The sequence below is a fragment of the Protopterus annectens genome, chromosome 2.part1 (genome assembly GCF_019279795.1).
Source record: "Protopterus annectens isolate FY-2018-M chromosome 2.part1, PAN1.0, whole genome shotgun sequence".
Lineage (NCBI taxonomy): Eukaryota > Metazoa > Chordata > Ceratodontiformes > Protopteridae > Protopterus > Protopterus annectens.
In genome coordinates, this window is record NC_056729.1 from 1,621,329,264 (window position 1) to 1,621,352,410 (window position 23,147).

Sequence of the window (23,147 nt, forward strand, 5' to 3'; positions counted from 1 at the left end):
TGAGAGCTTCTGTGAAGGTGGGTGTGGGGTTTGTGTTTTTATGTAAAGGCAGTGCTGGTGTGTGTTCCAGAGGGCTATGTGTTCCATGTGGTGTGGTGCAAGTGTTGGCCTTCTCCTCTTGACCAGCTAATCTGGTCTTGACTGGAGAGTGAGTGGCTTCCAATTTGGATATATAAGTGCATCTCTCGCAAGTCTGAGTGTTGGAGGGTAAGCGGAGAGGGTTGTTGGTGTACATGAGGTAGTTGATAATAAGTAGTAGATCTGTTTCCACAGGGTTTATATACCAGACAGGATGGAAGAATCAAGAAGATCGAATTACTGCTCAGTCCTACTAGCCCCTGCTATTATCCAATCACTTGTGCTACAGAAAGTCAGGAAACCCTGTTACTCTCAATAATAACGAAGACAACAAACTATCAGCAGAAACTGGCTGCCAGAAACACAGGAAACTCAACAAACAAAACTATTAGGCCTGGACAACAGTAGGCCTCTATCAAGATTATGGCACCTGAGCAGAACACAGAAACCTCACGATAAATGCATAGAAAGAGCACTCACAAAGAGAAAATACAAATCCCCATATGAAAAAGCAGTTTACAGTTTAGTAATTAAATAAAAATGCAATTATAGTAATGCACACTATTACCGCTACTAGCTGTAGCCAGTAAATGAAAGTTTTAAACAGATAAAGGAGACTCTAGATAGAGAATGCTTTTAACTGCAAACAAATCAGTTATATGATACCTGACTAGAACACAGAAACCTCAAAAAATCAAAAATGCACAGAAAAGCATGGATAGAGCACTCACAAACAGAAAATACAACTCTTAGTATAAAAAAGCAGTTTACAGTTAAGTAATTTAGTAAACAGGCAACTAGAGTAATGAAACAGTATCTAGCAATGAAAAGTACAGTTAAAACAGTATAAAACAGTACATAACTGCAGTGAAACAGTAAAAAAGCTTTATAACAGTGCAAAATGTAGTGGATAAACTGTATAGAACAATTATAAGCATTATATAAGTGCAATTCAATGAAATAAGTGTAAGAAATAACTTATCCTGCTCTTGGAATCTTAAAGGATTTCTGTTTAGTCTCAGTAATGAATCACAATCCACAGCCTGATAAATACAAGGTTAGAACATTTTATGAAAATAAAACAGAGGAGCATGATAAATACAAGGTTATAACATTTTATGAGAATAAAACAGTGGAGAATGAAAGGAATGGCAGGAGATATTATGGATGAAAGTATATATGGTAGAACATGGAAGGGATGTGAAGAAATGTTATTGGTTGTGTGAGAAATTGTGGATAATATTATAAATAAAATGGAGGATGTGAAACTTATAGTAGCTGATATTAACAAGGCATTTGATATTGCAGGATGTGATGCTTTGTTGGATGAAGTAGCTTATAAAATGAAGGATACCAGATATGTGATACAAAATAATTTTGACATATGCAAATAATACTTGCTAAAACAAAATATGGATGAGGGAAGTGTTGACTTGTCTGAATGGATGTTTAAAAGAAATGGAAATGAACTTGAATATAGATAAAAATAAGGGTTTGGGTGATGTGCTGAAAAATGGGGGTGTGTATTTTTCACTGAATGAAGTGTCTTTTTAGGAACAAAATTTGGGAAACTGATGTAGTTGTGATGCAATGGGAGGGTTTGATAAAAGAAATGAAAGAAAGGTACCTTCTGTGGAGGAATTACAGATTAGCATGCAGGAAAAGGTTTATCTATTGAATTCTGTATTAATGGGAAAATAGCACATATATCAAATCCCGGAAAAAATACAAAAAGAAAATTGAGCAAGTGGTGTTTTCTTTTATATAGGTTTCAAGATTAAACCCAGAGAAAAGAGGTGTGTTGCATATGAGTGAAGACAAAATAGGATTAGGGTTACTCAATCTAATTATTTATTCTTCTTGTATAGATTATTCAAGTGGGTAAGGGAAGAGAGCGAGAATGTTTAAATATAAATAAAAACATTATGGGTGTTGATAAGAATAAGAAAAAGGATACACAAATAACAATTAAAAAGTATAGGTTTATAGGTTCATAGGATGATTTATTTTATTTATTTTATTTTGTTTTACATTTGTTGACCGGGATAGTCTAACTGGATTTATGTCCATTTTCAGTAGAGTCCCAGGGAGATAAGCTCCAAGAGATTACTAGACTACTAACATACAGGTACTAGTTATACAGTTAAATACTACAAATTTTAAACAGTTCAGAAATTTTCACAGTTTATACAAAAAGCATGTTACAAGCATTAGATAAGATATTTTAGACTTCATGAACAAGACTTCATTAGTAACTAGAAAGTAATTGTTAAACAAATACATACTTCAAGTTTCAGCAGTTCAGCAATGCTCACAGTTTAAACAATACTTGTTGCCTGCCTTAGGTAGGATGCTTTAGAATTATGTGCAGAAGAATTTAACTAGGTATTTAAATTATCTCTATTAAGATAAGATATGTTTTTGCCAAGGATAGGCCTTGATCTAAAAAGACACAGATAGAGCAGGAATTAGGTCTTAAGAGAGGGTATTTGGGATATAGTATGAGATTAGTCTGGATTTGTACAGGGACATAACCAATGGGTTTTAAGATAGAGTTTCAGATTGTGTTTAAAAAGTGTAAATGAAGACAGTGATGTAAGTTCATGGGGGAGTTGGTTCCAATACTTTCCAACTGCATTTGAGAGCAAAGCATCTCCTGCCATATTATTAGATTTACATGTTGATACAAGTATTTTATTTTTTATTTTACATTTGTTGACCGGGCTAGTCTGGCTGGATACATGTCCATTTTCAGCAGAGGCCCGAGGAGAAAAGCTCCACTATATACTGGTACATTACATAAAAATTGATTACTATAAGATATAGCTAAATAAGAATTACAGAAACAAAATGAATGAAAGATACTCACAATATGAAAGCAATTTTAAAATGTACAGTTCTTAAATAGCAACATTTGTACTTAAATCTCTAAAAATAATAGAATCAGAACTGGAATAAAGTAGAGATGAAAAGAGTGGAGGAGAAACAGAGTGAGAGAAGATGGTTAGTCAGGTGTACAGCAGGAACAAAGCCAGTGATTTTGGAAGTACAGTTTAATTTTCTGTTTGAAAAGTGGCAAAGATGTAGTCAGAGTTATGTCACTAGGTAAGAGATTCCAACTTCTACCTACTGTGTTAGTGAAAAGAGAATCACCCGCTGTGTTGTTTGACTTTATAGATCTGGCCATGAGTTTACAAGAGGAGCGAAGTGAGTTAAGATTGTTGTAAGGGATTAAAAGTTGAGAGAGTATTGGGGTGTTGTCAGGTAGGTGTAATATTTTATGGGCAATAGTGAGTTGAGGAATTATAAGGTAGTTTTGGAATTCAAGCCAGCCTAGTAGTTTTAAGTTTATACAATGGTGGGTCCTAAAGGGGTTACTAGTGGCGAAGCGAGCAATGTTGTTATAGCAAGTTGCAAGTTTGTTAAGATTAACTTTCTTGAGGTTTATATAAATAGGGGAGGCATATAGGAGAGTTGATAAAAGATGAGATTGAGCAATCTTGGTTCTAGTTGCTGGGGTTAGAAAAGGTTTAATTCGATATAGGGATCCTATTTTTCTGTTAACTAACTTGATGTTGTTGTTAATGTGCTGATCGAAGGAGAGATTATTGCCGATGGTTATTCCTAACAGTTTTGTAGTTGGATCAGGTGAGATGATAGTTCCATTGTTTGAGAAGATGGTAAAGTTTAAAGGGGGACCGAGGTGGGGAGAAAAGGAGGAGTTTTGTTTTTTGGCATTTAGTAGGAGAAACCATCTAGAAAACCATGTTTCTATGGTATTAAAGATATTTTGGGTCAGTGAGATCAGTTCTGTAGTGGATGGTGCAGAACAAATAAGAATCAGTCGTCTGCATATTGTATGCAGGTTGCTTGAGGGATTGCAGTCTGAAGATCATTAATAAAGAGGGAGAAGAGAAGTGGACCAAGAATGGAGCCCTGGGGAACTCTGATGGAAATGGGCAAGAGTGATGAGATGTGGTTTTCCCATAGTACTGCTTGTTGTCTGTTGCTAAGATAAGATCTAAACCAATTAATGGCGAGGTTATCACAAGAGAGAGATTCAAGAATGTTAATTAAGAGAGAGTGGTTGACCATGTCAAAAGCTTTGGAAAGATCAATGAAAAGAGCGGAAGAGAGAATATTGTTGTTGCGATTCTTGTTGATAGTATCGACAAAGGAAAGAAGGGCAGTAGTGGTACTGTGATGAGGTCTAAAGCCATGCTGACAGTTTGCTATTATGTTGTGAAGAGAGAGATAGTGCACAAGTTGCTGATGAATACATTTTTCCATGATTTTTGCTAGGGGTGAGAGAAGGGCGATTGGTCTAAAGTTGGAATAGTCAATGGAGTTACCACATTTATGTAGTGGGATAATATGAGACTTTCCAGATGTCAGGGATGGTCCCCTCTTGGATAGTTCTGTTTATGAGTATGGATATAGGGTATGCAATTTCTTTGGCAGCTTTCTGAAGGTAAAGAGAAGGGAGCTTGTCAGCAGAAGGGGTACAAGGTTTCAGTTTGTGAATGAGTCTGTAGATGAAAGAAGTAGAGATAGGTTTTAGAGAGAAGTTATAGGAGGAGTTAGCTATGTTAGTAGGAATGTAAGAGTTGTTGGTGTTCATTTGTTTGGCTAGGGATTGATTAGTTTCAGAAAAAAAAGAGTTGAAAGCATTTGCAGTTTGGAGAGGGGTTTCTGGGTCAGCATTTAGTTTTGGAGTTTTGGTTGTTCCTGGGGAAAGGAGTCTATTTACTGATAACCAGAATTGTCTAGAATTGTTAAGATGAGTTTCCTGAAGTTCACAGTAGAATTTTTTCTTGTCAGAGATTATTGATTTCTTAGCCAGATTTCTAAGCTGGTGGAAGTGAAGAAAGTCAGGGTTGTTTCTATGGCATCTCCATTTAGTCCATACTTTATTTCTAGCAAGAATGAGTTTTTTAGTATCATTGGAAAGCCATGGGGCTGTTTTAGTCTTCATTCTAATGGAACGCTCTGGAGCATGTATGTCAAGTATGGATAAGAAGGTAGTATTAAAGAATAAAACTGCCTCCTCAAGGGGAAGTGATTTTAAGCAATTCCAATTGCATGTGCTGAGTTCAGCTTGAAAAAGGTCTATATTAAAATACTTGGTAGAGCGAATTATCTTTGTATTTGGGAGGTTAACACATTCTGACTTTTCTCTAGTAATATAGGTTAGGGAGTGGTCACTGACATCGTCTGGCATAGTACCTACTTTATACTGTTTGTTGACTTTGTTTGTGAGTATCCAGTCTAATATACTCTCTCTCTTACTGGGCTTATTGACTCTTGTAGTCAAGGTAATAGTTTGGGTGAAACCATGTAGGTTAATATGAGAGGAGGGATTTTCAGCATTAATAGTGTTCCAGTTTATGTTAAAGTCGCCAAGAATTATAGTTTCTTGGGGGTAGGTGGTAGAAACCCAGCTAAGAAAGTCTTCTAATATCGGAATATTGTTACCTGGAGGGAGATACAAGCATATAATATAAAGGGCTTTTTTAGCATTAAGTTGGAGTTTAGTAATGATGGCTTCTATTTTGCTATCTTGGTTTGGACATGCTGGTAGAGTAGAGATGTTAAGTTGATTTTTGAAAAGAATTGCTACTCCACCACCTTTACGTTTTAAGCGGTCATGTCTTACTATATTATAGCCTTGGGGTATAATCTCAGAATCTTTAGTGCCTGGGTTTAGCCAGGTTTCTGAGAGGCATAGAATGTCAAAAGAATGGATATCTAAGAGGGCATGGACGTAGGGTATTTTATTATTTATACTTTGAATGTTAAGGTGCCCTATGAGGAAGTTATTATTGAGGTTAGATGAGCAGCTTTGAGGAGAGGGGTAGACAGGACCAGGGTTGGGGTGGATGTCACCATCTTGTAAGGTAGGATTATCAAGTTTGGTTATAAAGTTGCTCTTTAGAAAGGTTAGAAGTTTTGTTTTTTTTGTCTGAGTGTAAGAGATAGGTGAGGTGAGATAGTCTGTGGAATTTAGGTAGATGATAGCTAGGGGTGGAATTTACATTTGAGTATGATGTGAAAGTGTATATAGTAGAAGTGTGTTTTTGTGAGGAGTTATGATCGATGTTAAGTGAGTTTTCAAAGAAGGTAAGATGATAAGTTTAGAATAGGGTGGTTAAGAGTAAGACTGAGAGTATAGGCATAGTTGGAAAGTAGGGAGTCATTATTTAGTAATTTGAGAAGTGAGAAAGAAAGAGGAATAAAAGGAGAGAGAAAGTGTGTGGTAAGCTAGAGAGGGGGAAGTATACATGTTAAAAAGGTTGGTGGAGGACTATAGGATACTATAGGGTATAAAGATCGATATGACTGGAGAAGAGAGAGGAGGGGTAAAGAAGAAAGGTAATATAAGAAGGAAGGTAGTAGGGCAAACAAAGAGAAGAGGAGGAGTGGAAGGGGTGTGTTGAAGGTTGGCAACAATTTGGCGGGAGGGAGAGGGATAGGATAGGAGGGATAGGGGGTGTGGCTGTGGAGCTATAAGAATAAGACCCCTGGGGGTGGGTGGGAATTGGGGGTAGGGAGGGGAGTGGAGTGATCCCTTGAGGCACAGGCGGGTAGACACCACAGAAGATAGGATGAGAAAGGAGACAATCAGAATAGCAGGAAAGTAAGATAGGATAGGTGAGAGTCTAGCAGGAAAGGGTAAGAATGAGACCAGAAAGCACTAGTAAGTTAAATAGCAAAAGCTAATATAGAGCCAGTGTAAAGCATATAGAAGGAAGGGAGCAGGAGTGAGACAGGTATGGAAGAGAAGGGCAGGATAAAGATAGGATATCAGTATGGAGTAGAGGGAGGTACAGATAAGCAGTAAGGTAAAAAGAAGAGGGCACAGCAGAAGATAAGGACAAGTAAAAGCTTTACAGCCTGAGAAGGGCTGGATTAGAGCCAGGAGTAGCAGCAAAGAGATCGCTAGGAGAGGGGGTATCCTACTATATAGTGCAGGTTAAAGTAGTTTATTAGATGAGCATATAGTTGAAATGTTCTTATATTGGGTAATGAGACTAGCAAGTATTGGGGTATTGGTAGGTTGGAAAAGGGTTTTGTGCACAATGGTGAAATGTTTAATGTGAATCTGATTCAGAAGCTCTAACCAGCCTAATTGTTTCAGATTATGGCAGTGATGGGTCCTAAAGGAGGAAGCAGTAGCAAATCTGGCAATGCTATTGTAAGCGTTGGCTAGTTTGTTAAGGTTATTTTTTGACAAGTTAGTATATATGGAAGAAGCATAAAGAAGTGTGGAGATAAGGTGGGAATAGGCAATAGTGGTTCTAGCTAGCGGGGAGAGAAAGGGTTTTTTCCTATAGAGGGAACCTAGTTTCCTGCTGACAGTTTTTATGGTATTGTTGATATGAGTTTCAAAGTTCAGGTTGTTATCAATGGTTACACCTAGAAGTTTAGTTGTTGGATTGGGAGATATGAGTGTACCATTACTGGATAAGACTGAAAAGTTCATTGGGAGTAATTTACGGGTAGGAGTGAAGAGGAAAAGTTAGTTTTTTGGGGGGGTTAAGAGGAGGCAGTGTTGTAGAAACCAATTTTCTGTTTTATTGAACATTGTCTGAGTTAGAGTCTGTAGTTGGGATTGAGATTTAGCTGAGCAGATTATTGTCGAATCATCTGCGTATTGCACACAGTTAGTTAAAGGAATAGCTAGGTTGGGGTCATTGATAAATATTGAGAAAAGGAGGGGGCCCAATATAGAGCCCTGAGGAACACCTAGGGTAACTGGGAGATGGGATAAGAGGTTGTTGTCCCATAGCACTGCCTGCTGTCTATTATCAAGGTATGACTGGAACCATTTTATTGTCTTTGTGTCCAGAGAGAAGGATATTAGAATATTGAGAAGTAAGTGGTGGTTGACCATGTCAAATGCTTTTGATAGGTCGATGAAACATGCTGAAGAGAGAAGATTGTTATTACGGTTTTTATCGATGCTGTCAGTGAAGGATAGGAGTGCAATTGTTGTACTGTGGATAGGCCTGAAGCCATGTTGAGATTTGGCCAGTAAATTGTTCTGGAGTAGGTCGTCTAGTAACTGTCTGTGGATGCACTTTTCCATTATTTTAGCTAATGGGGAAAGCAGAGCTATGGGACGATAGTTAGAATATTCTCTGGAGTTTCCACCCTTGTGTAGGGGGATAATGTAGGAGATTTTCCAGATGGTGGGAATAGTGTTTTCTTGTATGGTTCTATTTATCAGCAATGATACAGGATAAGCTATGACTTTGGCTGCCTTTTACAGGTATTCAGCAGGTAGCTGGTCAGCTGAGGGAGTAGTAGGTTTTAATTTACTTAAGAGGTTGCAGATGAGGGAAGTTGGGGCAGGTTGCAAATTTAGAGTTGGGAGAGAGTAGTATTGGTTGGAAGGGCAGAGCTATCAGCTGTTAGTTGATTAGCAAGTGTTTGGGTGGTCTCAGTGAAGAAGGTATTAAAAGCATTAGCAGTTTGCTTTGGATTGTCAGAATTTGATCCTATAGGGGGTGGTGGTGCGGATTGGCCTGGTTGAAGTAGTCTGTTTATGCTAGCCCAGCACTTTTGTGGATTATTTTGGTTGGTCTGTTGGAGGTGGAAGTAAAAGTTTTTTTTATCTTCCAGTATAGCTTTCTTAGTCTCATTTATTTTTTGCCTGAATTGTTGTTTGTCTACGGGGTTTTTAGTTGTTCTCCATAGTACCCAAACTTTATTTCTCTGTTGAATTTTCTGCCTGGTTTTCTTTGTAAGCCATGGGGTGGGTTTAGATTTAATTTTGATGGAACGCTTTGGTGCATGGTGGTTAAGGATTGTTAAGAATTTTGAGTTAAGGTAGTTTGTTGCTTCATCAAGTGGGGGGTATTTTATAGGTGACCAATCACATTATTTTAGTTCAGCTTGGAAGTTATTGGGGTTAAAGTTTCTGTTGCTTCTTATTGTTTTATATATGGTTGGGTTGTGTGAGCTCGACCTTTGCCTGTCAGGGTGGTTCCCTACATTATAGAGTTGTTGGTGATTATTTATTAGAATCCAGTCTAGAATGGATTCTTTGTTATTGTGTTTATTAATTCTGGTTGGGGAGTTAATTGCTTGTGAGAAGCCATTAAGGTTAATATGGGAGGTTGGTGATTCAGTAGAGCAGTCCTTCCAGTCTATATTAAAGTCTCCAAGAATTATTGTCTCTTGGGGAATTTTTGTGGAGAGTTCAGCAAGGATACCTTCTAGAGTGGTGATGTTGTTACCAGGGGGCAAGTAGATACATATTATATTTAGGGATTTGCTAGGATTAAGTTGACGTTTGGTGCTAATGATTTCTGCATTGTTTTCAGTAGAAGAACCAAGATCTAGTATAGATATTTGTAGCCCTGCTATATAGAGGATAGCAACACCCCCTCCTGTTTTTACTTTGTGATCTTGTCTCAAGATGTTCTACCCAGATGGAATAATTTCAGCATCTTGTGTAGTGATACTAGGCTATTGACATGGAGGCCCTTATAAGCCTAGCCAAGAATTTCACCCATGTTCCCTCAAATTCAGCATTTGTTTCCCCTGCTCAGCAGGCACACAGGTGGGATCCCAGGGTATAGAGTTTTCATTTCCCATCCAGTCGTCCAGGTTCCTCTTAAAGAGGGCTAGAGAGGTACTCTGCTTGACATGGAGAGGGAGTCTATTCCACAGACAGGGGAGTCTTTGGGACACAAATCTATTTCACCAAGTTCTATTAATATCACAGACCAGGTTAAGGCCTTGTGTGTGGGTTGCACGAATGGGGTTTATCTTATGGATATGCAGCAACTCCATCTAGGCTGGGTCTGAAATGGCCTTGTATGCCAGACACAGGTCACCTCTGAGCATTCTGTATGAGACTGGATAGAGGGACTGGGTTTTAGTCTATCTGTATAGGATAGGTGTTTTAGACCATGGAGTTTCCTGGTCAGGAGCCTCTGTGGTCTCTCCAATTGCTGCATGTACTTGGCAAGGTACATGTCGTAGGGGGCATTGCACTCGATAATGGGTCTAATAAGGGAGGAGTACAGGGACATCATGACCTCCTTGTTCCTGGATTAAGATGCCTATACCTGCTCTGAGGTGGGCCATGTAGAAAGCCTTCTTGTACAATGGAAGCAACGTGGTGGTCAACGATCAGGTTGCTATCAACCTGGGTGCCTAAGCCCATCACGACTGATTGTGTACTTAGTACATTGTTATTAATGTGATAATTAGTGGGGATGACATTTTCCCCAAAGGAGATAATTATGCATTTCTTGGCATTCAGTTTAAGGCCATGCTTCTGGCACCAGTCATTAGTTTGGGTAAAGCCCTCTTGGAGGATGTTCACATCATCACATCACTAGGGGAATTTAAGACAGTGCCCATTTTGCAGTCATCTGGGACAGTCTCCATGGGACCCAATACCATCCCTGGCTGCATCCTACATGAGCATTCTGCATTCTTTTTCAGGTCTAACCAAATAATTAACCTATGGACCTTTCTCTCAACTGGTCCACCCCAGATTTTCCTTGTGAATCTTTTTATTATTGTTCTTAAATGAAAATCTTTTAACCTATGCTAAACGGACAGCCTAGAAAGAGAAAAAGTATGTCACAGTCTATGTCTCTTATTCACAATTGTTTTTTTTTTAAATAAATACTTAATGGTGTCTCCTCTTTTGTTTAATTAACAAAGGAGAAAATATGTACTCTATGTAACATGTATGTAATTTCCTGACTATGTGGAGCTTTTCTCCCCGGGCCTCCGCTGAAAATGGACATGTATCCAGATGGACCATCCCGGTCAACAAATGTAAAATTAAAATAAATAAAAATAAAAATCTGCAAACTTGGTCAGCCACAGACCACTGGTTTTGGCTTGCACCTCAGAAAAGTATAACCCAAACAATGGAGGCCCCAAGACCAATCCTTGGGGTACATCACTCATTATGGGTCCGCTACTAGAGGTGGCTTGCCCTACTTTGACTGAGTGGGTTCTATCAGTTAGCCAGTTAGCTACCCATCTGGTAACATACGGGTTGATGCCTAGCTGGGAGAATTTATGTATTATGCCTGAGTGGGGAATAGTGTCAAAGGCTTTGACTAGGTCAAGGTAGGCAGTGTGCACCATCTTCGCCTCGTCCATGGCTTTAGTGACTGCTTCAAAGAAGTCTACCAAGTTTAACAGACATGATCTCCCTTTGACAAAACCAAACTGTGTGGGGTCAAGCGTTTGGAGGATGCCAATGTCCTTGTTTACAGGGTCCATGATAATGCATTCCATGGCCTTGCAGATCAAGCTAGTTAGGCTGATGGGTCTATAATTGCCTGGGTCAGTGGACACTCCAACTTTGTGTAGAGGGATGACAGTGGCTGTCCTCCATTCAGCTGGGATGAAGCCGGTGCTCAGGCTTTGGTTGAATAGGGTGTCTAATGGAGCTGAGAGCTCATGCCTGAGCTCATGTAGGATGCAGCCAGGGATGGTATTGGGTCCCATGGAGACTGTATTTTTTGCCTTTGAGACGGCATTAAGGACCTGCTCCCTGGTGATGAGGGAAGGGAAGAGTAGGTGCTGATTTACTGATGGGGGGGCAGGGGGGGTGAAGTTTTCACTGAACCTGTCTGCTAGCAGGTTGGCTATATCTATGGCATTTGTGTATGTGGTATTTTTCACCACCAGTTTAGAGCAGATTTGAGTATTGCCTTTGAGACTACGGAGATATGTGAAGAAGGCCTTGTGATTGTTCTTGGTGGATGTGGCCAATTTCAACTCGAAGTTAGCCTTAGAGGATTTCACCAGTAACCTTATTTGCTTGTTCAGACAAAGGAGAGATTGCTTCCAACTTAGTACCTGCTCCTTCTTGACCCTGGACAGCAAGTTTTTTTTCCTTCTGTTATAGAGTTTGTTTATTGCTGTTATCCACCAGACAGGTTTACTCTTCTTTGAGGAAGGTGATTTGGTCTTGTCAGGTATTGCTGAATTCATACAGCTATGTAAGTGCTAATATAGTTTTTTGGTGTAGGCTTGGACATTAGTGCTAGTTCCAACTGAAGTGACGGTGGCTGTGAAGCTACTTATACCTGCTCTGAGGAGATTGTAGTCAGCTTTGGAAAAGTTTTTTTGTTTGACCCTGATGGGGGGGGGGGGGGGGGCAGGGGAGATGGTGACTTCAAATGTGATCACTTTATATTCAGGTCTTACCAAGGAGGATGACTCTGTAGGAGTGCTACAGTGGCTACTCTTGTTGGTTAGGACCAGGTCCAGGATATTTTCACCTCTCCTAGGGGTGTCAACCAGCTGATCCAATGCATTGGCATTGATGAAGGTGAGGAATATCTGGGCATTTATGTTTGGGCTAGAATAGGTCTTCCATCCAATGGCTAATGTCACCCAGAATCAGCATAGAGGGTTGAATCTTGATGGATTCAAGCAAGTCCAGTTAGGTGGAGTGGGCATCCTGTTGCTAGCTATGATTTCAATATTAAGAAATATGAAAACAAAAATTGATGATATTGAGAAAGATAGAAGGATGTGGTATAATAACGTGATGAAAAAATATTATTATGTAATTAAGTGGGGACATTTAGCAGAATAAATGATTAAAGCCATTAAATTAAGGAAAAAAGTGGTGTTCCAAGATTGTAGAGTGTCAAGATTTTCTATGAACACTGGTAATAAATATGTTCCCAGTAAAGGGGAATACACTATATACAAAGAACGTTGTGTTTATTTTGTAGGGAGGAACAGACAGCAGAGCATGTTTTCTTGAAATGTAAGAGTAGTGAATCCCTGGAAGAAAGTTGTGTGAAGAAAAATGTTTTGAGAACATTAATGGCGTAAACAATGTAGATATGACTATGACTGTGTGTGGATATTATAAGACTGCTAAGTAAGAATTTGTGAAAAGGGTAAATAAGAATTTATTTTATGTAATATGGATTATTTGGAATAAAAGACTGAATTAATTTTTGTGTAATGAGAAATAGGTTTTGGCAGATATAGTGCAAAACTCATGTTATTGATGTGGGGGTCAATCATGGAAGAATAACATTGATATTATTATAAGAAAATGATAAACAGTAAAAAAACAGAAATGTGCATATATCTGACTGTAAAAATGTAAATAATGTTTTTCTGTGTTGAATAAAGGACCCCTATGCTTTACAATAGGTGCTGTGGGATTTTTTTACATCCACCTGGGCTACCACCAACTCAAGCAGATGGGACCTTGTTTTTGAAAGGAAGACACACTTTGGAGTGCAGCACTTCCCTTGTACTGAACTGCAGTGATAGAAATCCACCTTCTTAGTGTGGGAATAGAACCTACAGTCTTCTATATAAAAGGCAAGTATGCTACCTGTTGCACCACTGTGTCTAAATACACTAACCCCTCCATAAATTGGTACTGTCTTGCAGGTGATGTGGGATACTCAGAGCTCTGGCTAAAGATGACTATAAGGAACCCACAGAACATGCCTGAACTCCAGTATGACACTTTGTATGCACAACCCTGCAACATCATTGAACATGTGTTCAGCCTGTCTAAAGTAGCTGTCCACTTCATAGATATGTCTGGGGGGCAATCCACTATGACTCTGCCACAATCTTCATGATGTTCCTAATATGCTACATGCTATATAACATGTTATTAAGGAAACAGTCAGGGCTGTTCATGATACCAGTACAGCCAGACTGTGCAAACATGCGGCCAGCACCGAAGATGCATCAGTATCATTGTCCTATGAGAGTGGAGGGACAGCAACACAACACCCCCAAGACATAAAGGGACACAATACAAAGCAGCACAGGCAAAATAATCTAATCAAAAACAATAGGACCTGATGAGCACATCATATCACTGCAGTGTTGTACAAGAAGCAGTACTATTAGGATATGCTGGTCAGTGCATGGTCATGTTACACTGTGTATTACACATTCCCATATACACTGTAAAACAGAGAAGGAGGAGTGGGTCACAAGCATCATAATGTGCGCAGGTGGTTAGGGACATGGCTATCTATACACACTGGGTTATGAGGCATGCGACAACAGACAGACTTAGGGATCTTGATATGATAACTCTGTGTTAGGTTCACATCCTGTGATGTGGGTGGATACCACTATGGAATGGTAACCTGGGGACAGTCTGCTGGCATGATGCAATAGAATTTGTTGCTTCACGTGGCAGGCATGGTGTGTGACTGTATGAAAATGAACAGGCTAGAACCTGCTGGAAAGATGCCCTACTAGTGGAAACTGTATTATCACTATCCACATTATAGGAGACTATCATAAACTGCCTCACATAGGGGAGGACTAAGTTCTTTGCAATCCCCCCTCACAGGCGATAGCCCCTGGTTTGTCTCTGGCCCTGACCTTGGACAACACTGCCAATCTGACTAATGATGTTGGCACTAACAATCCTCTGTTAGGTGGACATGAAAGCAACATGTTCTACCATAGCCCAGATCATCCAGTCACTTGATACTTGACAACATGTCTGCACAGAGCAGTTGGCAGTGATGGGCAACTTCCTCACAAATGTCATATAACACAGCAATTAGATCCATGATGGGCTGGACAGCTCCAAGCTATACATGGGTAATAGGTAAAACAACTGATGAAGGAGAAAACTGCACCAAATACCACACGAAAAACCAGAGTCAGTATAATCCACAAAACAAGAGTTTAATGAAACACTCTAGCGCCTGGGCAACTAGTGCCTTCCAGGAGTACAAAGTAAAAAAACATACCCATAATCCTTATGTAGTAATTTAAACATTCATTCAATTAAACAATTAAACACATTTATCACATTAATAACATAAAATTCAAATTAAAACTCTCCGTGTGCATTCAGTATTAAGCTCACCTGGACTTACAAACCTTTAAAATATAAGCACTCTCCTTATACAACAATTTAGTTTTAACATTTTATGTGATTAATGTGATAAATGTGTTTTATTGTTTAATTGAATGAATGTTTAAATTACTATATAAGGGTTATGGGTATGTTTTTTACTTTGTACTCCTGGAAGTCACTAGTTACCGCGGCACTAGAGTGTTTCATTAAACTCTTGTTTTGTGGATTATACTGGCTCTGTTTTTTTCATGTGGTATTTAGTACATCTGGATAATAGTCTGGTGCATCTGATGTTTAGTGTTGACTGTCACCACCAATTCAAGGCCCAGCTACGATACTGGTTGATGGAACCAGGCACCCCTATGAGTCTTCACTATAGTGGGTATACCTACATTAGATGTAATGCTTTTATCTGCTGCAACAGCCACAAGGAGAGCATTGTTGGTGCCCACAGCAATGAGAGCTGCCCCACATGAGAGGCTGAGTACTTATATCATGCGGCCTCACTTTCACCCTATTCTATAAGTGCATGTCCATCCATGAAGGAGACAGGCAGTGCTACAGTGTTGCCTGGGTGTGACTCTGGTGTTTGCATATGCCAGATAAAGCAGTGTGATACACTATCCAACTTCAGACAAGACATGAATAATTGGACTGGTATTTATAAACTCACTGTTTGTATGACTGGCATAGCCCCCCCCCCCCCCGCAGAGAAGAGAGGTACAGTCTAGGGTTGGAACGGGCATGGCACAATGGTCACAAGACTCGTTAGCCTTGGACTTCCTGTGAAAATTGTCAGCCCCTGGATAGTTACTAACATCTGGCTGTAGGCCTGTCCCAGCCTCTATACATGTCACCATTGCAGTGATCTGCCCTTTTAATGCACAATAATAAACACATCACAGAGAGAATGAGTACCTTTTGTACCACTGTGGCAATGTGGCCCAGTGGCATACCACTAAAGATGAATATACGGAATGTACCATGCAGTCTTAGCCAGCCTCTGCTACTATCCTTAGCTGTCTGGGTACTTGAAAAAGCATAGGTAGTGTATGGTGTGGTCATCTTATGTTCCATGTCTGTACTGGTGCTTTTCAGTAATCTGCTGTAACAATTACTAACCTGATCAATCATTTAACAAAATAAATGGAGGCTGTTCCATTCTGATTCCACTGTTCCCTCAACTGGGGATTATCCCAGTACCATTGTCCTCCTGTAAAAAAAATAACAGAACCTGCACTGGCTTTGTTAGGCTGTTACTTGTGTGCCCCTCAGTGACTGATCTCTCAGACACTATGGAACATGCTTTTACATTGCCATGATACAGCATGTCAGTAACATGCCTATGGCATTGCTACAGTATGCAGTTGTGCCCAACAACAGCATGGATCTCATGGATCACTGGCTGTTCTACTTGGTCCTGAAAAAAGCTGATACGCACTCCCTCTCTCCAACAGTACAACCCATGAGACATGAGTACGTTTAGTAGGCATTATTTTCAGCAGGACTGAAATTATCCTCCATCTGCTGGCCACAAAAATGTCAGGACACGTAGACACTTGTGAACACAAGAGACATATATATAAACTGTCTATTCACTATAAAATAATAAAAAATACACTGCTGCAGCCAGATACACAAAATTGTCCCAATTTATTACAAACAGATCCACAAATGCAGATTGAGTGCTTTCTTCCCTTTAGAATAGGGATTTCATCAGAATCTATCACAACCTAACAAATTTCCACTTAAATAATAAAATAATTAGTGACATCATACAATTAACTTCATAAAGCAACACATTCCTTATACAAATTAAAATACAATGTATCATATATTAAAATTAAACTGCTGAAACTATATGTTCTTTAATACAACCATGTATAAAACCATAAATATACAAGAATATAGTACTTTGTAATAAAAATATGTATATAATATTTATAAAACCTAAAACTTATAAGTATGAATTATCTTATGAAAGCTGCTTTTTTGTGTAACAAGGGCTTGATGGAAATCTTATCATTAAGTCCTAAATCTTGACTCGCCTGTAACTTAATCTGCCACCTTACCTCTCTTTCCTCAATGTTACTTCTAAAGTCCATAGTCCATAGTAGATCCAAAGGGTTTGATGGTTTATAAATTTCCCTTTGGAATTGATTATGATGAGAAATTGATAGCAGAATTTGTGGACATGTTTAATAGATACGGGTTCAAAATGATGGAAAAAATTATCAAAAGTAATGATGCTAAGTTAAGCATGCTCATTGGACAAGCTGAAAAATTAGATGAAAAAATTAAAAGTGACCTTTTATTTTCAGAGTACGAATGATTGTATTATAAAAAAATGCAAAATGTGGATTTAAGTGCAATAAATTGTTTGAAACTAAATGTAAAAAAATGGAAAGGGATTTGAAAGAATATAAGGAAAGAATGGGATGTGGGGCTAGAGTCAGAGAGGGACCAACAGGAAGGATGGATGAGCAAAGGCAACAGGAACAACAGGGAGAGATGGTAGAGAATATAATTCAAGATGGGATTACCCATACCTTTCAAGGATACCACATATACAATTTTTCAGGAATTGAATTACGTAAGGAACAATTTTCCCTGTATATGAAAGGGTTGAAATTTGTAACTTCTAGATATTTTGACTACACTGAAACAATTATTGAGTTAAAAATGTTCCTAAGAAAACTAAATTTGGCATATATGTTCCATGTTCAGAATATAGTTGAGAGGGATAGATTTAAAAATGAACCCAAGGTTAAGAGTGTTTTTAACCCACCCTTAGATCCAACCTTGAACATCTTGGAAAAAGCCATTATGGAAGATGTATATACGTTGAAAGCCAAAGAATGACACAATCCCATTATACAAAATCTGAGTGAGAAGGAAAATTAAGTCTTGAAAGAGTTTTGAAATGATAAGGCAATAAGAGTCATACGACCAGAGAAAGGGGGTGGTATGGTTATATATGATATCCTTCAATATTCACAGAAAATTTTTGAAATGTTAAATGATTCATTTACTTATTCACCATCCTCTATTAATGAGATAAATATTAGTCAAAGGAGGATTGACTTTTATCTAGAGTAATATTTATTAGAGGAAAGAATATCAGCAGATTTACACAATTTCTTGAATATAAAGAATCCAATAGTGGCTACTGTGTTTGGGATTCCCAAGATCCATAAGGGGCTTGAAAATTTGTCATTTAGACCAGTAGTGTCAGGTCGGGGGTCTAAGACATCCCTTTGGAGTAGTGATATATAAATGGCTGAAAAAACAAGTTTTGAATGCAGAACATTTACTCAGGGATTCGTGGAATTTTCTGGGGAGGATTGGTAAAGAATTATGCAACAAAAATACATTTTTTCTTACCATCAACATTGTAGATTTGTACACCTCAATTCCAAAAAAGAAGGAATGGAATGGTTCAATGAGAGTTTACATAAGAATACCAAACTTATGGATGACAAGATAGATTTAATTATTGAATTTATGGAGATAGTGTTGGACCACAATTACATATTCTTCGAAGGAGAATATTTTAAATAACACAAGGGTGTAGCTATGGGGTCCTCTTGTGCCCCCATATATGCCAACTTAGTTCTACTTGAGTGGGAACATAATAAGGTTTTTAAGAGTGAGTTTTTTCAATACATGAATTTGTATGTAAGGTTCCTGGATGATATTTCTGTTTTATGGATGGGTCCAGAGAATAAGATCCAGAATTTGGTCAAGTATTTGAATGGAAGTACTGATTTTTTTAAGATTTACATATGAATACAAAGACAGTGGTATAAATTATCTAGACACCTATATTCAAAAGGTTAATAATACTTTTACATCTAAGGTGTTTAGGAAACCCACTTTTAATAACTCATATTTACAGTACACCAGTAGTCATCTCCCACATCAAAAAAGTAGTATAATTAAAGGGCAACTCATTCGGGTAGCCAGAATGACATCCAATGAGGAAGACGTGGATGAAGAACTGCTCAAAGTAGCGAACTTATTTAAAGAAAGGGGGTACCCCATTAAAATTAGCGTAGATCATGTAAAACATGTAAGGAATGAGTGGGGAAAGAAATATAAGCCCCTATTAAGTAACCCATACACTACTATTGAAAACGAACAAAGTGAAGGGGAAGAAAATAAAGAATTTGAAAGAGCTATGGTGGTTCCTTACAGTGAGCATAGGAGGTGAAAAAAATAGTAGAAGACAATTGGGCCATTTTTAAGGAACAATCCGAAGTTGTGGGCGGTAGTGGGTTCTAAACCCACTTTTGTATACAACAAAGAAACAAATTTGAAAAAATGTTTTGAGGAAGTACCAAAACACAGGGGAAGGTACCGTATGACAAGATGTGGTACTTGTTCTCAATGTAAATATATATGTACAAAAGAGAGTGTTATTATAGCCAATTCTTTAAAAACACAGGTGAGATTTGACAGGGGTAATTGTCAGACTACTGGAGTGGTGTATTTGGCTATGTGTAAATCCCATCCCAGTTTCTATGTATGTAAGACTGAGAGGTGGTTAAGGGACAGGACATATGAATACACATATCAGATATCCACTGGTAACATGAATAATGCATTATATAAGCATTCTATTGTATGCCCTAATTTTTCAGAATTTGAGTTTACTATATCAGAAAGAGTGTTGCAAAATCCAAGAGGAGATGACTTTAGAAGTCACATTGAGGAAAGAGAAGTAAGGATGCAGATTAAGTTACAGGCGAGTCAAGATTTAGGACTTAATGATAAGATTTTCATCAAACCCTTGTTACGCAAAAAAGCAGCTTTCATAAGATAATTCATACTTATAAGTTGTAGGTTTTATAAATATTATATACATATTTTTTTATTACAAAGTACTATATTCTTGTGTATTTATGGTTTTATACATGGTTGCATTAAATAACATAGATTTTTAGCAGTTTAATTTTAATGTATGATACATTGTATTTTAATTTGTATAAGGAATGTGTCTCTTTATGAAGTTAGTTGTATGATGTCACTAATTATTTTATTATTTAAGGGGACATTTGTTAGGTTGTGATAGATTCTGATGAAATCCCTATTCTAAAAGGAAGAAAGCGCTCAGTCTGAATCTGTGGATCTATTTGCAATAAATTGGAACAATTTCATGTATCTGGCTGCAGCAGTGTATTTTTTTATTATTTTTTAGTGATTGTTACACTGGTCTAGGCTCAAGTTTGTGGTTTTATAAACTGTCTATTGCTTGAAATGGTAGCATGAGAGCTACAGAAAAAGGAGTATGTAGATATGACCTTCTATAGGCAGTGGGGGTAGCTATGGACATATGTCATTCAATAGTTTGAGGTACAAATGGGAGCACATGGCTTGTGTACTCCTCTCCAAACACTGGCACATATGTACTGCCTGCTAGGCCCATCCTGTATATTATGACCAACATGTACGTAGATGGAAGAGCAATCACCATGTAAACAGTGGAGAAACAGCTATACAGTAAAATGGAGAGAGGCAGTTAGTGCAGAAGATCAAGGTTATGATCTGTTACTGAGCGACTTACTGTGGTGCAGGGCTTGATTTCTTCAGCCTTCAACTGACTGCTGTATGACCTTGAGCAAGTCATTTAGCAAGACAGTGTTAGGGGAAACTCAGCTAGGCTCCTTAATGATTTCCAGGATCTACCTAAGAACCTTTGAAGGACACATACCGTATGCCACCATATACTTTGGCTTTCAAATCTGCATGGGATAGCATCCAAAATGACAATGTGTTTTAAATACTAATTTTTAGAGCTGTTACTTAAGGATGTATACCACTGAATACAGCTATGGTGAATGCCTATGAATTGCTTCATTTTGCTTACACACATCTGTGACATCAACAGCAAGATCCTGTGCACATGCATGAGACTTGTGACATCAACAGCAGGATCCTGTGCACATGCACGAGACTTGGCCAGTTAGGCTTCTCTGCAGCTGAAAGCTGAGGTACCCACCACCCACTATTCAGAAATCATGTTGCTTTCATGATTTACAGCTACCATTCTACTCTACAGTAAAATAGCATCATTTTCTGAGGAGGATGCACGTGTAACAATGGCTACTTTTGAAGATGCCTAGAGGAGACCACCAGCATGATGCATGAAGGAGAGCAAGATAACACTCTATCTTCTTCATGGCCATTTCAGGAAGTTGCTACATGGCCCCATTGCTGGTCCATTTCACAAAGTTTATGCTTGGCATGACCAGGCTGAGGTGCTTATCTCAAATACAGGGACAAAAGGAGGGGGCAACAGTGTACCCATAACTATGATGACCTCTATTGCCATCACACTGATGATCTCCATGCATGAGATGCAGAAATTAGGCAACAACATCCTAAATGGTATTGTAAATGGATGGTGTTGTTATGGTTAGCTATGTCTGGAGAGCTGTTTTTTTCTACTGGCAGGTTTTTGTCTCATTCAGCACACTCAGGTGTCTGGGAGAGTGTGTGGTGCCTTTGTGCAAGATGGAGGTGTTGGGGGTGCGTGATATACATTGCCAATTCCATGTGCTGCGAGAATGCAGGGGCTTGCTGTGTGGTGGGATCCTGCTGCTTCATATTGGGAGGGGAGATTACATACTACCTATTGTCCCCATGATTATTATTACCATATTTCTGTGTAAATATATTAACATATGCAGAGGAAGCAGACAGCTGCTTGTTGACTGAGACACAGTTACTTAAAGTATATAAAGACACATAGATTGCAGTTCTAGCATTTTTTTTCATAGTTTCATAGATTGTTATTAGGCTAATGACCACTAGGGCCCTTGCAAGCCTAGCTGTGCATTCCAAAACATTTAGTTCCCAAGTATCGTATGGGGGATCATGCTAGTAGGCAGGTAGCTAAGGATTTGTGGGAGGAGTGTTATTTAGGATAATACTCTTCTTATTGACAGCCGCTGTCCATAAGGGACATGGGGCCCTGCTTGGGAGGCAAATTTACAATTTCCCATCCAACGGTCAAGGTTTTATTCGAATAGGGTCAGGGATTAACTCTGTTTTACAAGATCTATTTTAAATCATCGAATGACTAAAAAAGCAAATGATGATTTATCGAACTCATGTAAGTGAAGGCTTACAATTTTGAAAGCTTAGAACAGTGATTTTTTTCCAAGGGAAAAAGAATCACTGTTCCACAAAACAAAAAAAAAATTAAAACATTACATAAAGTGGGGGGCTTTGCCCCCACAACCCCCACCCCCTTACTTAAATATACCAACTCCAAGATCCCACTACAGTCACGAAAATGGCAAAATAACAGAAGCTGCCAAGCGATTTCTTTCTCAGGGAAAGAATTTACTTATATGCCATTTCGCTATTTTGCCTTTTCGTGCTTTCAAGTTTGATCCAGACACATTCGAAAGAATGTGTCTTCGATCATTTGATAGGAACCCATTTTACATGGATGGGGAGCCTATTCTATAGTGCCAAAATTTTTTGAGACACATATCTGTCTCTCCAACATGTTCAGTTTATATCACAAGCGAAGTTCAGATCCCTGCATCTAGTGTTTCTGGTGCTGCTTGTTTTGTGCATGTGTAACTGATCCATCAGGGATGGGTCTCAATAAGTTCTGTAAGTCAAGCAAAGATTCCCTCACAGCAGCCTGTAGAAGACTGAATTCAGAGACAGAGCCTTTAGGCAATCAGTGTAGGACAAAGTATTCATGCCCTGAATTCTCCTAGTGAGAAACCTTTATGAGCATTCCAACTGCTGCAAGTGTCTAATTAGATACATGCCAAAGGGGGCATTGCATTCAATGATAACTCTGATAACGGCCGAGTAGAGTGGTAGTATAACTTCCTTGGAACTGAATGCCATACCCTTTTCTATAAGCTGGGCAGCATAAAATGATTTTCTTATTATTTTAGCTATATGTTAGTCAAAGGCCAGATTGCTGCCTACACGTTTCCAGATCTTTTACTACTACGTCAACTCTTACAGGCATTTTATCAATGGAGTAAATAACTTACATTAACAGTTTCCCAAATGGCATTATAATGCATTTTTTGACATTCAGTTTTCGGACATGGTTTGGCATCAGTTATTTGTCTCTGCTCAGCCCACTTCCAAGATGTTTATGCCTTGGAGGAATCTACAATAGCTTCCAATTTACAGATATCTGTGAAATTGGTGAGCCAGAGGCTTTTAACATTAGACT